Source organism: Piliocolobus tephrosceles, chromosome 5, assembly GCF_002776525.5.
Source record: "Piliocolobus tephrosceles isolate RC106 chromosome 5, ASM277652v3, whole genome shotgun sequence".
Lineage (NCBI taxonomy): Eukaryota > Metazoa > Chordata > Mammalia > Primates > Cercopithecidae > Piliocolobus > Piliocolobus tephrosceles.
Window position 1 is genome coordinate 63681512 of NC_045438.1, and position 12492 is coordinate 63694003.

Here is a 12492-nt window from a genome sequence, read left to right on the forward strand (position 1 = left end):
TAGACCCCTTTCCCCTCCCAGGTGTTCTTTGAGCACAAATTCATTACCATTACTGATCATCCACTTATCAAAAACATATAGCAACATACAATGCTTTGATTTGAATCTGAGACATTTCAGTTTGAATACTTTGTACTTCTCATAGCAATAAATAGTTCTTCACTAAGAAAGTAACAAAGATACAGTGAAAAAAGTATTGAAAAAATTAAAATGTTATTTAAAAAAGAGTCAGATTTAGCCCCAGCTACATGAGAGGCTGAAAGGCTGAGACAGGAGGACTTTTTTTGTTGTTGTTGCTGTTGTTGTTGTTGTTGTTGTTGAGATGGAGTCTCGCTCTGTCACCCAGGCTGCAGTGCAGTGGTGTGATCTCGGCTCACTGCAAGCTCCGTCTCCCGGGTTCATGCCATTCTAACCTGCCTCATCATCCCAAGCAGCTGGGACTACAGGCGCCCGCCACCATGCCCAGCTAATTTTTTTTTTTGTATTTTTAGTAGAGACAGGGTTTCACTGTGTTAGCCAGAATGGTCTCGATCTCCCGACCTTGTGATCCGCCCGCCTCAGCCTCCCAAAGTGCTGGGATTACAGGCGTGAGCCACCACACCCGGCCAAGAGGACTTCTTGAGCCCAGGAGTTTGAGACTATCCTTGGCAACATAGTGAGACTTTGTCTCAAAAAATCAAAAAACAGAAAACACTTAATGTAAAAGACAGCAGTAAAGGAAGAATAGAGGAGGGGAAATGAAACAGGAAACAAAGAAAACAAAAAGTAAAAAGCAAATGTAAATTTAATTCCATCAATAATAACATAATTTCCAAATGAATTAAACAATTCAATCAAAAAGCAGAGACTGTCACATTGGATAAAAAAAGACCCAGCTATATGCTGTCTACAGGAGACAGGTTTTAGATTCAGAGATACAAATAGGCTCCTGATGTTTTCTATTCTGTATTTCATTAATTTCTACTAATCTTTATTATCTACATCTCCTTTAAACTAAAGGTTCCCTATCCATCTCTCTCTCTCTTTTTCTTATTTATTTGTTAAAGAAGCAATTGATTTATGTCATTTAAAATTGCATCTTGATAAGCTATAAAATAAATTTCAAAAATAAATATAATATCCTATCACACCTAACAAAGTTAACAATTATTCCTCAGTGTCAATGAAACATCCTGTAATATTTGCATTTTTTTATTGTGCTGTAGGTTTTTTGGTTGTTTTGTCTTTGTTTTCATTCTGACAGTTGGTGCGATTCAGGATCCACATAAGGCCCATGCACTGTAATTGGTTGATATGTTTCTATGTCTCCTTTAAACTAAAGGTTCCCTATCCATCTCTCTCTTCTTTTTATTTATTTGTTGAAGAAGCAATTGATTTATGTCATTTAAAAAATCTACAGTCTACATTTTGATGGATGTATTCCTGTGATGTTATTGAACATATTCCATTGCCCCTATATTTCCTGTAAATGGATAAAATTCAGGTCTCGTTTTATAGCAATTATTATAGAATTTGTGATCATTAACTAGATCCATTAAACTATGAGTGTTTTACAAAATGGTGATATTCTAATTCTATTCTAATTCTCTCAAGATTTTTTCAATTGCTACCCAGAAAACTTTCATAAAGAGAAGCTTGCCCTCATCAACTACTTTGTTACACTATGGATCAGTTATTTTAAAACAGGCAGGAAAAAATACTTGATTCTTTCCTTTTATTACCAATTTTTCAGAATAAAGGTCTAGACATTCCCACTTCTGGCCATGATGGAATAACAGGGCCCAGAGTTACCTATCTGCCATAAACAACTAGAAACGATCTAAAATATATGAAACAATGGTTTGCAGACACTGGATAACAAAAAGCACAGTACAGCAATCCCCAGAAAAGGGAAACAAATCAGTTTAGCCTCAATTTACTGCCTGGTGCGTTTCCAGACTTCAGGAGTAGGGACACAAACACAGCTCAGCATTTGGGAGGTTGAGAAAACGGAATTCAGCATTTGGGTAGGCTAGCGCAGCTAGAATTTGCAAGGTATAATACTGGAAAAAAAGATATAGAGACAGAAGTCCAGTGATCTGCAGAGGGCTTCCCTGAGTCTTTAGCTGAGTACTAATCTGTGTATGCCTAAGAAGCAACTACTTGAAATGAGGAGGTGGGAAAGGACTCACTGGAATCACAAAGCATTACCCCTGGAGCTCATAAATGGCCAGGAATAGTTTATGTTCCCTCTAGTCAGAGTAGAAAGTCCTACTAAAGTATAGGGTATAAGGTAGAATTCTCAGAAGGGTATTGCTTCAGGAATAACTAGGCCTAGAACAAAGGCACTCTGGTTCTACTTTACAAAGCCTAGCCTAGAGAGGATAAAATTGTTTCCAAGTAACTTAACTGTGTCCCAGAACAAAGTCCTAAAATACTTAAAGGAATACAAAAACTCTAGTACCAAACAATATAAAATTCACAGTATCTGAAATCCAATTTTAAAAAAAAGCATGAAAAGAAGCAGGAGCCGGGCGCGGTGGCTCAAGCCTGTAATCCCAGCACTTTGGGAGGCCGAGACGGGTGGATCAAGAGGTCAGGAGATCGAGACCATCCTGGCTAACATGGTGAAACCCCATCTCTACTAAAAAATACAAAAAACTAGCCGGGCGAGGTGGCGGGCACCTGTAGTCCCAGTTACTCGGGAGGCTGAGGCAGGAGAATAGCATAAACCCGGGAGGTGGAGCTTGCAGTGAGCTGCGATCCGGCCACTGCACTCCAGCCCGGGCGACAGAGGGAGATTCAGTCTCAAAAAAAAAAAAAAAAGAAGCAGGAAAATCAACTCATAAAAAGGACAAAAATTGATCAATAGAAACAGACCCAGAAATGACATAGATGATAGTATTAGCAGACAAACACATTAATATCACAATTATAAATATGCTGCATATGCTCAGTAAGGTAGAGGAAGGCAGGAGTATGAGAACAAACAAAGAAGATATAAAAAAAAGAAACCTCCCAGCATGGTGGTGTGTGTCTGTAGTCCCAACTACTGGGAGGCTAAGGTGGGAGAATCTCTTGAGTCCATGATCTCAAGACCAGCCTGGGCAACATAGCAAGACCTTGCCTTTTAAAAAAGAAAAGAAAAAAAAAGGGAAAGAAACCCAAGTTTAGCACTTTAAAAGGAAAAAAGCCACCTCTAACATGGACAAATACACTGGATTATAATTAATAGCAGATTAGACACTGCAAAAGAAACTACCCAAAATGAAACACAAACACAGGAAGAGAAAAAGAATGAAAAAAGTGAACAGAGCATCAGAGAGCTGTGGAATAATATAAAGAGGTCTAATATAAGTGTAACTGGAGTTCCAGAAATTGAAGAGGAGGGAAAGGGATGGGGAGAAATTGTAAAGAAATAAGAGAAAATTCTCCAAATCAAATGAAAACTATAAATCTACACATCCAAGAAGCACAACCAAATTCAGGCAAAAGAAACACGCTGAAAATCACACCAATGCACATCATAATAAAACTGTTTAAAAACAAGGTAAAAATAAAATTGTAGAAGCAGACAGTGATAAGACTTATGTCCTTATGTAGAGAAGGACAAAGAATGACAGTAGATTTCTCATGGAAACAATGCAAGCCAGAAGAGAAGAAAGCAATATCACTAAAGTACTATAAAACAAAAAGTGGAGGAAGGAAGAAAAAGAGAGGAAGGAAGGGAGAAAAGGGGGAAGGAAGAAAGGAAAGCCCGCCAGCCTAGAATTCTCTAGCCAGCAAGAATCTTTCAAAAATAAAAGCAAAACAAAAACATTAATATGAGAAAATTCATCACCAGCAGACCACTACTATAAGAAATGTTAAACAGAGTCCTTTAGGAAAAAGAGAAATTATATCACGTGGAAATGTCAATCTATATAACAGAATGAAGAGTACAAGAAATAGTAAATATGTAGGTAAATTATAAGACTTTTTTCTTATTTTAAAAATCTCTTTAAAGGATTATTGACTGTTTAAGTAAAAGTAATGACAATATGTTACGGAGTTTATGACCTAAACCTGTGTATATTATACTGCATATATTATACTGCATATAATAATATTATAATATAAAATATACAATATACAATTACATAATAAAATAACAAAAAAAGACAATAAAAGCACAGAGCCCAGGATAGTAAAAATGGAAGTATACTGTAGGTTTTTATGTTATACATCAAGTGGTATACTCTTACTTGAAGGTAAGCTATGATAAGTTAAAGGTGCTTACACTAAGCCCTAAAGTGACTTTTAAAAGAAAAAAATCAAGGAGGTATCGCTAACAAGAGGTAAAAGGGAATCTTAAAAAAAAACTAATATGAAGTCAGAAAAAGAGGGAAATTGGAAAAAACAACAGATGGGACAATAGAAAACAAATAGCAAACAACATGGATTAACTTTGAAAACATTACGCTAAATGAAAGAAGCCAGGCACAAAGACCACTTCTTATAGTATCAAACTGGTAAGAACAGATACTACACTTGATCTTAACCAAAAGGCTGAGAAGTAATATACATCGTATATAGAGTGGCACATTACTTAACAATGGTGATATGTTTTAAGAGTGTTGTTAGGTGATTTTGTCATCATGCAATCAGGCAGACATGATAGAGTATACTGACACAAACCTAGATGGCATAGCCTGCTACACGCTTGTGCTACACGGTATAATCTAATGCTCCTAGGCTATAAACCTATACAGCATTTTACTGTACTAAATATTGTAAGCAACTGTAATATCTAAACATAGAAAAGATACAATAAAAATACAGTATTATAATCTTATGGGACCACCATCATATCTGTGATATGGTCCATCACTGGCTAAAATATTACTATGCAGTGCGTGACTATATTACATCTTATGTAATTCCATTTATATGAGATATATAAGATAGGCAGATTCCATAGAGATGGAAGGTAGATAGACAGAGGGTAGAGGGGTGAGAGGTATGACTGCTGACGGTTATGGGTTTCTTTCTGGGGTGATAAAAATGTTCTGAAATTAGATAGTGGTGATGGTAGTACAACTCTAAATATACTAACAAACCACTGAGTTATAGACTTTAAAAGGGTGAATTGTATCTCAATAACTGTTTTCTAAAAAGTATGAAAAAAAAACAAACAAACAAGTAGCAAGATAGTATATTTAAACCCAGCCATATCAACAATCGCATCAAGTGTAAATGGTTTAAATATCCCCAATTAAAAGAAAAAGATTGTCAGACTGCATAAAAAATAAATACCCAAATACATGTTGCCAACAAGAAACCCATTTTAATATAAAGACACAGATAGGCTGAAAGTAAAAAGATGAGAAAAGATATATCATGCAAACCCTAGTTTTAAAAAAGCTGAAGTGGCTACATTAACATTAAGCATAGTAGATTTTAGAGAAAGGAATATCACCAGGGACAATGAGGTTCATTTCATAATGATGAAGAGGTCAATTCATCAAGAGAACATATCAATCCTAAACATTTATGTACCTAATAATAGAGCTTCAAAATACATGAAGCAAAACCAGACAGAACTGTAAGAGGAAATAGAAAAATCCATAATTATACTTGGAAATTTCAGCACCTCTTTCTCAATAATTAATAGAAAAAGTAGACAAAAAATCAGTAAGAATATAGGAGATTTGAACAACCCTATCAACCAACTTGACCCAATGGCATTTAAAGTACACACTACTAACAATAGCAGAATACATAGTCAAGTGCATGAGAAACTTGTTCCAAGATGCATCATATTCTGGGCCATAAAGCAAGCCTCAATAAATTCAAAAGGATTCAAATCATACAACATAGACTCTGTAACCATAATTAGTTAAATTTGGGAATCATTAACAGAAAGATGTATAAAAAAATCACCAAACGTTTGGAAAATAAATAACACGCTTTTAATAACCCATGTGTCAAAAAATAAATCACGAGAGAAAACATGACATAATAAAACATGTGAGATGTATCTAAAGTAGTAAAGAGAAATTTATAGTTTTAAAATGCTTATATAAGAGCAGAAAGGTTTAAAATCAAGGACTTAACCTTCTACCTTAAAAAACTAGAAAAAGAAGAGCAAATTAAATCCAAACTAAGCAGAAAAAAGGAAATAATGAAAGTTCAGAAATTAAGGATATAGAAAATAGAAAGTAATAATAAAGAAAATCAACACAACAAAAGCAGTTTCATTGGGAAGATCAATAGACTTACAACTGCAGTAAGCATGATCAGAAAAAACAGGGAAGGATATCTTTTTAAAAATCTTTTGATTATGAAAAATTTTACACATAAACACATGTGAAGAGAATAGTACTATTAAAACCCCAATGTAATAATCACCCACTCAACACATGGCATGGTCAATCTTATTTCCTCTATACCTCCCCTCAATTCCCCTACACTGGATTATTTTGAAGCAAATCCTAGACATTGTATTATTTCATCTGTAAATATTTTCATTTACGATTACTTCTTAAGTAGAAAAACCTAAATGATGTTCTGTGCCACGATGCTAAGAAGAAGTAAAACATAGTCTGCAAACACCAAAAATATCCCAAATATCTTCATCCCTTCCCCAGACTGAGGAGTTAGCCAGACAACAGTCAGAACCTAAAGAAAGTAGACAGTTTCTTTGATTGCCAGAGACAGAAATTCTATCTCTTGCTCTTTGAGGAACAGACTTCAGGGCCAGGCGCGGGGGCTCACTGCTGTAATCCAGCACTTTGGGAGGCTGAGGCAGACGGATTGCTTGAGGTCAGGAGTTTGAAACCACCTGGCCAACATGGTGAGACCCCAGCTCTACTACAAATACAAAAATTAGCTGGGCATGGTGGCATGTGCCTGTAATCCCAGCTACTCGGGAGGCTGAGGCACGAGAATCGCTCGAACCTGGGAGGCGGAGGTTCCCGTGAGCCGAGATCGCGCCACTGCACTCCAGCCTGGGCAACAGAGTGAGATTCTGTCTCAATAATAACAATAAAAAAAAGAACAGACTTCAGGAAGGCCTAGTGACTGGTGTTGCTGAAGGATGGGAAAGTGACCTTTGATTTACACTGACAATAAACATTCAGTTACGGCTTAGGGTTTGCACCTGGTAATTGTACCGGGCAAGCAGGCAGGCACATAGCCAGAGTCTCCACAGCAATTGAGACTTACCAGAAGGGTGTAAACCCACTCACCTACGAATGACAAAGGTGATAAGGTGATCTAATGGGACCCTTATCTTGATCAGATGCTCTTTGTCACCGAATGGGCCCTCAAAGGCCAGAAAAACTTAAAGCTTCAACTGGGAATATGCTCTATTATCTTCTGTTTTGTGCAAGTGTCTCCATGTGGATACATTTCTGCAGCCTTGACTGCTAAACAAATTTTATAGTCTTAAACTGTGTAGTATTTCTCCATTGATACCATCACTATTCCACTGTGACACTATGCAAACTAGTGTGAGAAGTAGAAATGATATTAATGTAATGGAGTCTAAAAGACACATGAGGGAATTTAAGGAGCTGGAGGAGGAGTAGAGCTGGCTCATATTTGGCATAAGACCATAAAAATTTTGTTGTAGAGGATGAGATAAATTATTTCAATGGGGTGTGCATACTGCCTGCTACAGGACTCTGGGCAGTCTAGCACAACATATTGAAACAAATTACAGCCTAAAAGGAAGGGGGCCAGACTTAACCATTTTCAAGTTGCTTGCACTGGTGAATGTTTCAGAGGTTCTTCAGTGGGAATTGAAATGGGAAATGACCAGGCTAGCTGTCTAACTGGTAGGAAAAACTGAGACTGAAACTGCAGATTCCAATGTCTAAGAGAGAACTGTAATGGTAATGATGGGTGACGGAGAGAAGGTACCAACTGTCCTAGACACTCTACTAAACCAGAAGGTGGCAACCTTAGAGGCAGAAGCTGGGTCTCAGCCAAAGTTTAGGTATGGGAAGATGTGACAATCAAGCTAAGAAATGTTTTTAAGTTTCATTAATCTGATTCTCACAGTTGAAAGCAGAGGAGTGCTTGTAAGTAATATCACAGGCAAGAAACATGAAGTTTTTAGTTATGGGGAAGTATGTTTAACACATATAAGCTTCCGTCTTAGTTTTCACAGACCTTTCTTCTGAAACAAAGCTATAACCTTGAAGCCGTGTGTCTTTTTGTCAGCTAATTGTTATTCTTTTTAAAACTGGTGTTCAAAGTTATATTCTCCAAAATGATTTTCTATTTGGAATAGATATTTCCCAAGTGGAAAACTAAGAGTGCTTGAGACATAAAACTTCCACTAGTAAAAGTACGTAAGAAAAAACTTTTTTTTTTTTGAAATCTGTTCAAAAGATGGGTAAATACATTATATTAGCCAAGTACAAATATGTGAATATTTGGGCTGTGTCTAAAAAGTCATAAATTAGATTTTCACCATTTTCAGGATGATCCAAAATCCCCATATACATGGAATTGAAATGGTCTTGAGACAATTTAAGTTTTAAACAACTGAACAATGTGCTTCAGATGTAGTTCTGTTGAAGTGGTGGATGACTTCAGTGGACAGAAGCCAATTGAAACAAAAGGAGGAAGCCTGGTTCTTTAAGGACTAACGTCTAGTAAATGCCCCCTGTTGGGAGAGACAAGCCCCTTCATGGGTCTCTCCTTCACATCTTGCTGAGTATGCCAAGAATGCAAAGCCCTAACCATTTCTCAAGGTTGTGTGTGTAGTGAGCAACCTTGAAAGATGAGACAATATCTCCCTTGAGACAAAACACAGACTTGCTTATGTCTGGCTATAAGATGGCAGATTCCACAAGCTCAGAGTTCTTTTGCTGTAACACAATTCACTGCCTGTTGCAGGAATTATCTAGGCCCTCAGCAAAACACCCTCCCCTCCACTCCATGGGACTAAGGAGCAAGGAGGGAAATGACACAACATGCTAATGCTCATGCTGCTATCTGTGCCAAGGCTAATAAGATCCTGTGTCTCTGACCCAGGTCTCTGTTGTCTTCTGCCAGCACTTATGAAATAATAAAAGGCAAACCTATTTTAGGTTTAGGCTCGTAAGTGGGGTAAAATAAAATCCCAGGACCAATGCCTGCCCCCACCTCTTTTGGTTCAGTTTAAAACTTCTCTTCAGGTTATGGCATCTGTGTGAAGGGCAGAGTGTTTGTATGTGAGTATGGAAAGATAGAGTGTTTGAAAAGAACCCCCGCTTCAACAGACTTAGTAGAGAAAAGAACCTATAGGACTCAGCCTTGGAATAAAAAAGAGACAGCAAGGGTGAGTCCAAGGTGATGTGAACTCCTCTCCCCAGGAAACCAGTAACACTTCATAATAGGGACAGCAAAATGGCCTGGGGCAGCATATCATGGACCCTTCAGCAACGGTGCTTCCTGTTTAAAAAGATAGGCATATATAAAACAATAACCTCTAGTATCACCAGCCCCCAAACAGAGAGCTAATCTGAAGCAGTTAAATTCTCTATAAGCATGAGATGGGGTCACCCTTGATCAGTACCAGGTGATTCAAAATAGATTACTGTCCAAGCCTCCATCCAGATGCAAATGCAAGCCCAGTGCTTGATTGATCTGTCTGGACTTCAGCATGGGGACCTTATTGAGTGCTATTCACCAAGCAATTAGAAAAGAAACAAACTGGCCGGGTGTGGTGGCTCACGCCTGTAATCCCAGCACTTTGGGAGGCTGAGGTGCGTGGATCACCTAAGGTCAGGAGTTCGAGACCAGGTGCACAAACATGGCAAAACTCTGTCTCTACTAAAAATACGAAAATTAGCTGGGTGTGGTGGCGTGTGCCTGTAATCCCAGCTACTTAGGAGGCTGAGGCAGGAGAATCGCCTGAACCTGGGAGGCAGAGGTTGCAGTGAGCCGAGATCCCACCACTGCACTCCAGCCCTCCAGTGACAGAGCAAGACTCCATGCCTCCCACACAAAAAAATAAAAATAAAAAATAAAAAACCTGTGTTCATCTCTGGAGTGATCATGCATTTAGCACAGAATAAAAAATTGGATAAGCATGGGGTGTTTCAGTCTATGCAAAAGTTTGGGTATTTGCACTCAAGGTCTCTGTTTTGTAGCTTGCTAAATTTAAATTCTCTGAGCTTGCGGGTGTATATGAGGTTGTTACAGGGCCAAAAACATCTGAAACTTACTTACGAAGGTACTCTAGGATTTCTAAATTTACTGTGATATAGATTACACACAAACATGCCCTGTTTTACGTGAATTAGTTCTTGTGGGATCCAGGCAATATTACGAACTACAGAAATTGCTCCATGTCAACTTTTTGGGTAGTTTTAGAAATCTGTGGTAATTCTTGACATTATTTGGATTGTATTTTGGATATCTTTAATTGGCTTTGGGAAATTAGACTAATAAAATACTGAGTTGATGAATACTAATATTTCTGTTTCGTTAAAGATCTTATGTGGGATTCTACTTGTATGAAATTCTGAGATAGCGCTTGGTGTTCCCCTAGAAGGAAGCTAAAATTTTGTTTTTTGTGTTTTTGTTTGTTTGTTTGTTTGTTTTCAGGCAGTTGGGGCTCCAGTGAAACTGACAAGGGGGTAGTCTGGACTTGCATATTCAGGAATCAATTCCAGATGTCTGGCCAAATGGTAATAAAGAGAAACACATGCTTTAATAGGGCAATATATAGCATAGCACATTAAAGTCTGTTACAGGGTAAAGTTAGTAAGTTTTCCTGCAAGAACAAGATGAAAAGAAACCTAATTAAACCAAAGTTAATATAACCTCAGAAAATCTTCATGAGAGAAGTTCTACCCAAGTCCTCATGTGAAACAATACAATGCACATCTCTAGCATCCTGTCTTAGTAACTCATATTACTTTCCCACTTCTGAGATGATTTTAATTGCTCATTCTCCTCAGGGATACTTACATATCTGCCTTCTCCTCTGACTGAGGGATGCCCCCAGGCTTTCTATTCTTGACTATGGTCAAGCCCTTTGGATGTTAAATTCCAGAACAAATTTATCTTCCTTGAGGATTAAATGAATTTATAGATACATAGATAGATAGATAATAGACATATACCACCTATATATATCTATATAAGTGTGTATATATATATATATATATATATATATATATATATTTTTTTTTTTTTTTGAAACAGGGTCTTGCTCTGTTGCCAGGCTGAAGTACAGCGGTGTGATCATGGCTCACTGCAGCCTCCACCTTCCAGGCTCAAGTGATCCTCCCATCTCAGCCTCCCAAGTAGCTGGGACTACAGGTAGGTGCCACCACACCGCTATTTTTTAAATTTTTTGTAGAGACAGGGTCTCCCTATGTTGCCCAGGCTGGTTTCAAACTCCTGGGCTCACGTGATCCTCCCACTTCGGCCTCCCAAAGTGCTTGGCTAGGCATGAGCCGCTGTGCCTGGCCTTTGAATTTATATACTTTTCAGGAAAACTGGTCCAGAGTTTCCTGGTGTCCTTTATAGGTCTGGTTTCCTGGACTCTGGACATTGTTAGTGTTAGTTTTCCTCTAGCATATTTTTAAAGATCAAAACTGAACTTCGCTGGGTTAGAATATTATTACTTTTATCAGGAAAAGGAAGGGGTAACACAGGGTAAGTCAGAGACAAAAAATGGCTATGCTCCAAGCAAATGTAGCCCTTTCACCTCCAGTAACTTCCAAGACCTCTTCGGCTCAAATTTCATAATTTAGACTCAGACTACCACCTTTATTTAAGGAACTTCCCATAAGGAAAATATTTTTATTCTTCCACATGAGGATACACTTTTTGAAAAAAACAGAGAACAACAATTACCTCCTTTAAAAAAAAGAATAAAGAGAATAATAATAAATTAATGCATTGGTACCATACATCTGGAATATCAAGACATAGGTAGCAAAAAATCAGGGAAAGGCTGTGAATATCAGAAAAATAAAATATCCAGTAAACACAAACATAAAAGAAACTGGGAAGAGAAAGTCCAAGTTAAAGCAGAAAAATGTGCTATATGAATTTTTTAAAATTATAAAGTACTTTAAAGACAAAGTACTTGAGGATAGATGAAGAACCTCCTATAATAATCATCAGGATCTGAATAATAAACTAAAATAGTCCCCTTGGTACACTGTAAAGTATGCAATTTTAATTATGTGATTTTTCTAGCTAATTTCTGCTTCAAAAACAGTAAAGTACTTCTGCTTACAAGGTGGCAGAGACAAGAACTTTTCTCAACCTCTCAAATGTACGTTGTCATCAAAATTTAAATTACTAGAAACATGCCTTTTAGTTAAATTACAGTTAGTCCTTAGACAGATCTATTTACTGAGAATTTGCTATGTGCCCAACACTGTTGGCATATACTAAACAAGTTTGCTTTTGTAAAGCACTTTTTCCTTTTCGGGTTCTCATAAAGGACATTTTAAAATAAACTATATTTGTTTTTCCGTATTAACTGCACATGCTGAATACATCTATTATTATAAA

General features: G+C 37.4%; 1 protein-coding gene and 1 pseudogene across 1 annotated transcript in view; both read right to left on the minus strand.

Annotated features, from left to right (window-relative positions):
- The window catches only part of AFG1L (AFG1 like ATPase), a 219225-nt gene that overhangs the window by 56607 nt on the left and 150126 nt on the right, over window positions 1-12492 (minus strand). The gene's annotated exons all lie outside the window — the stretch shown is intronic.
- LOC111538645 lies at window positions 4416-4539 on the minus strand (annotated as a pseudogene).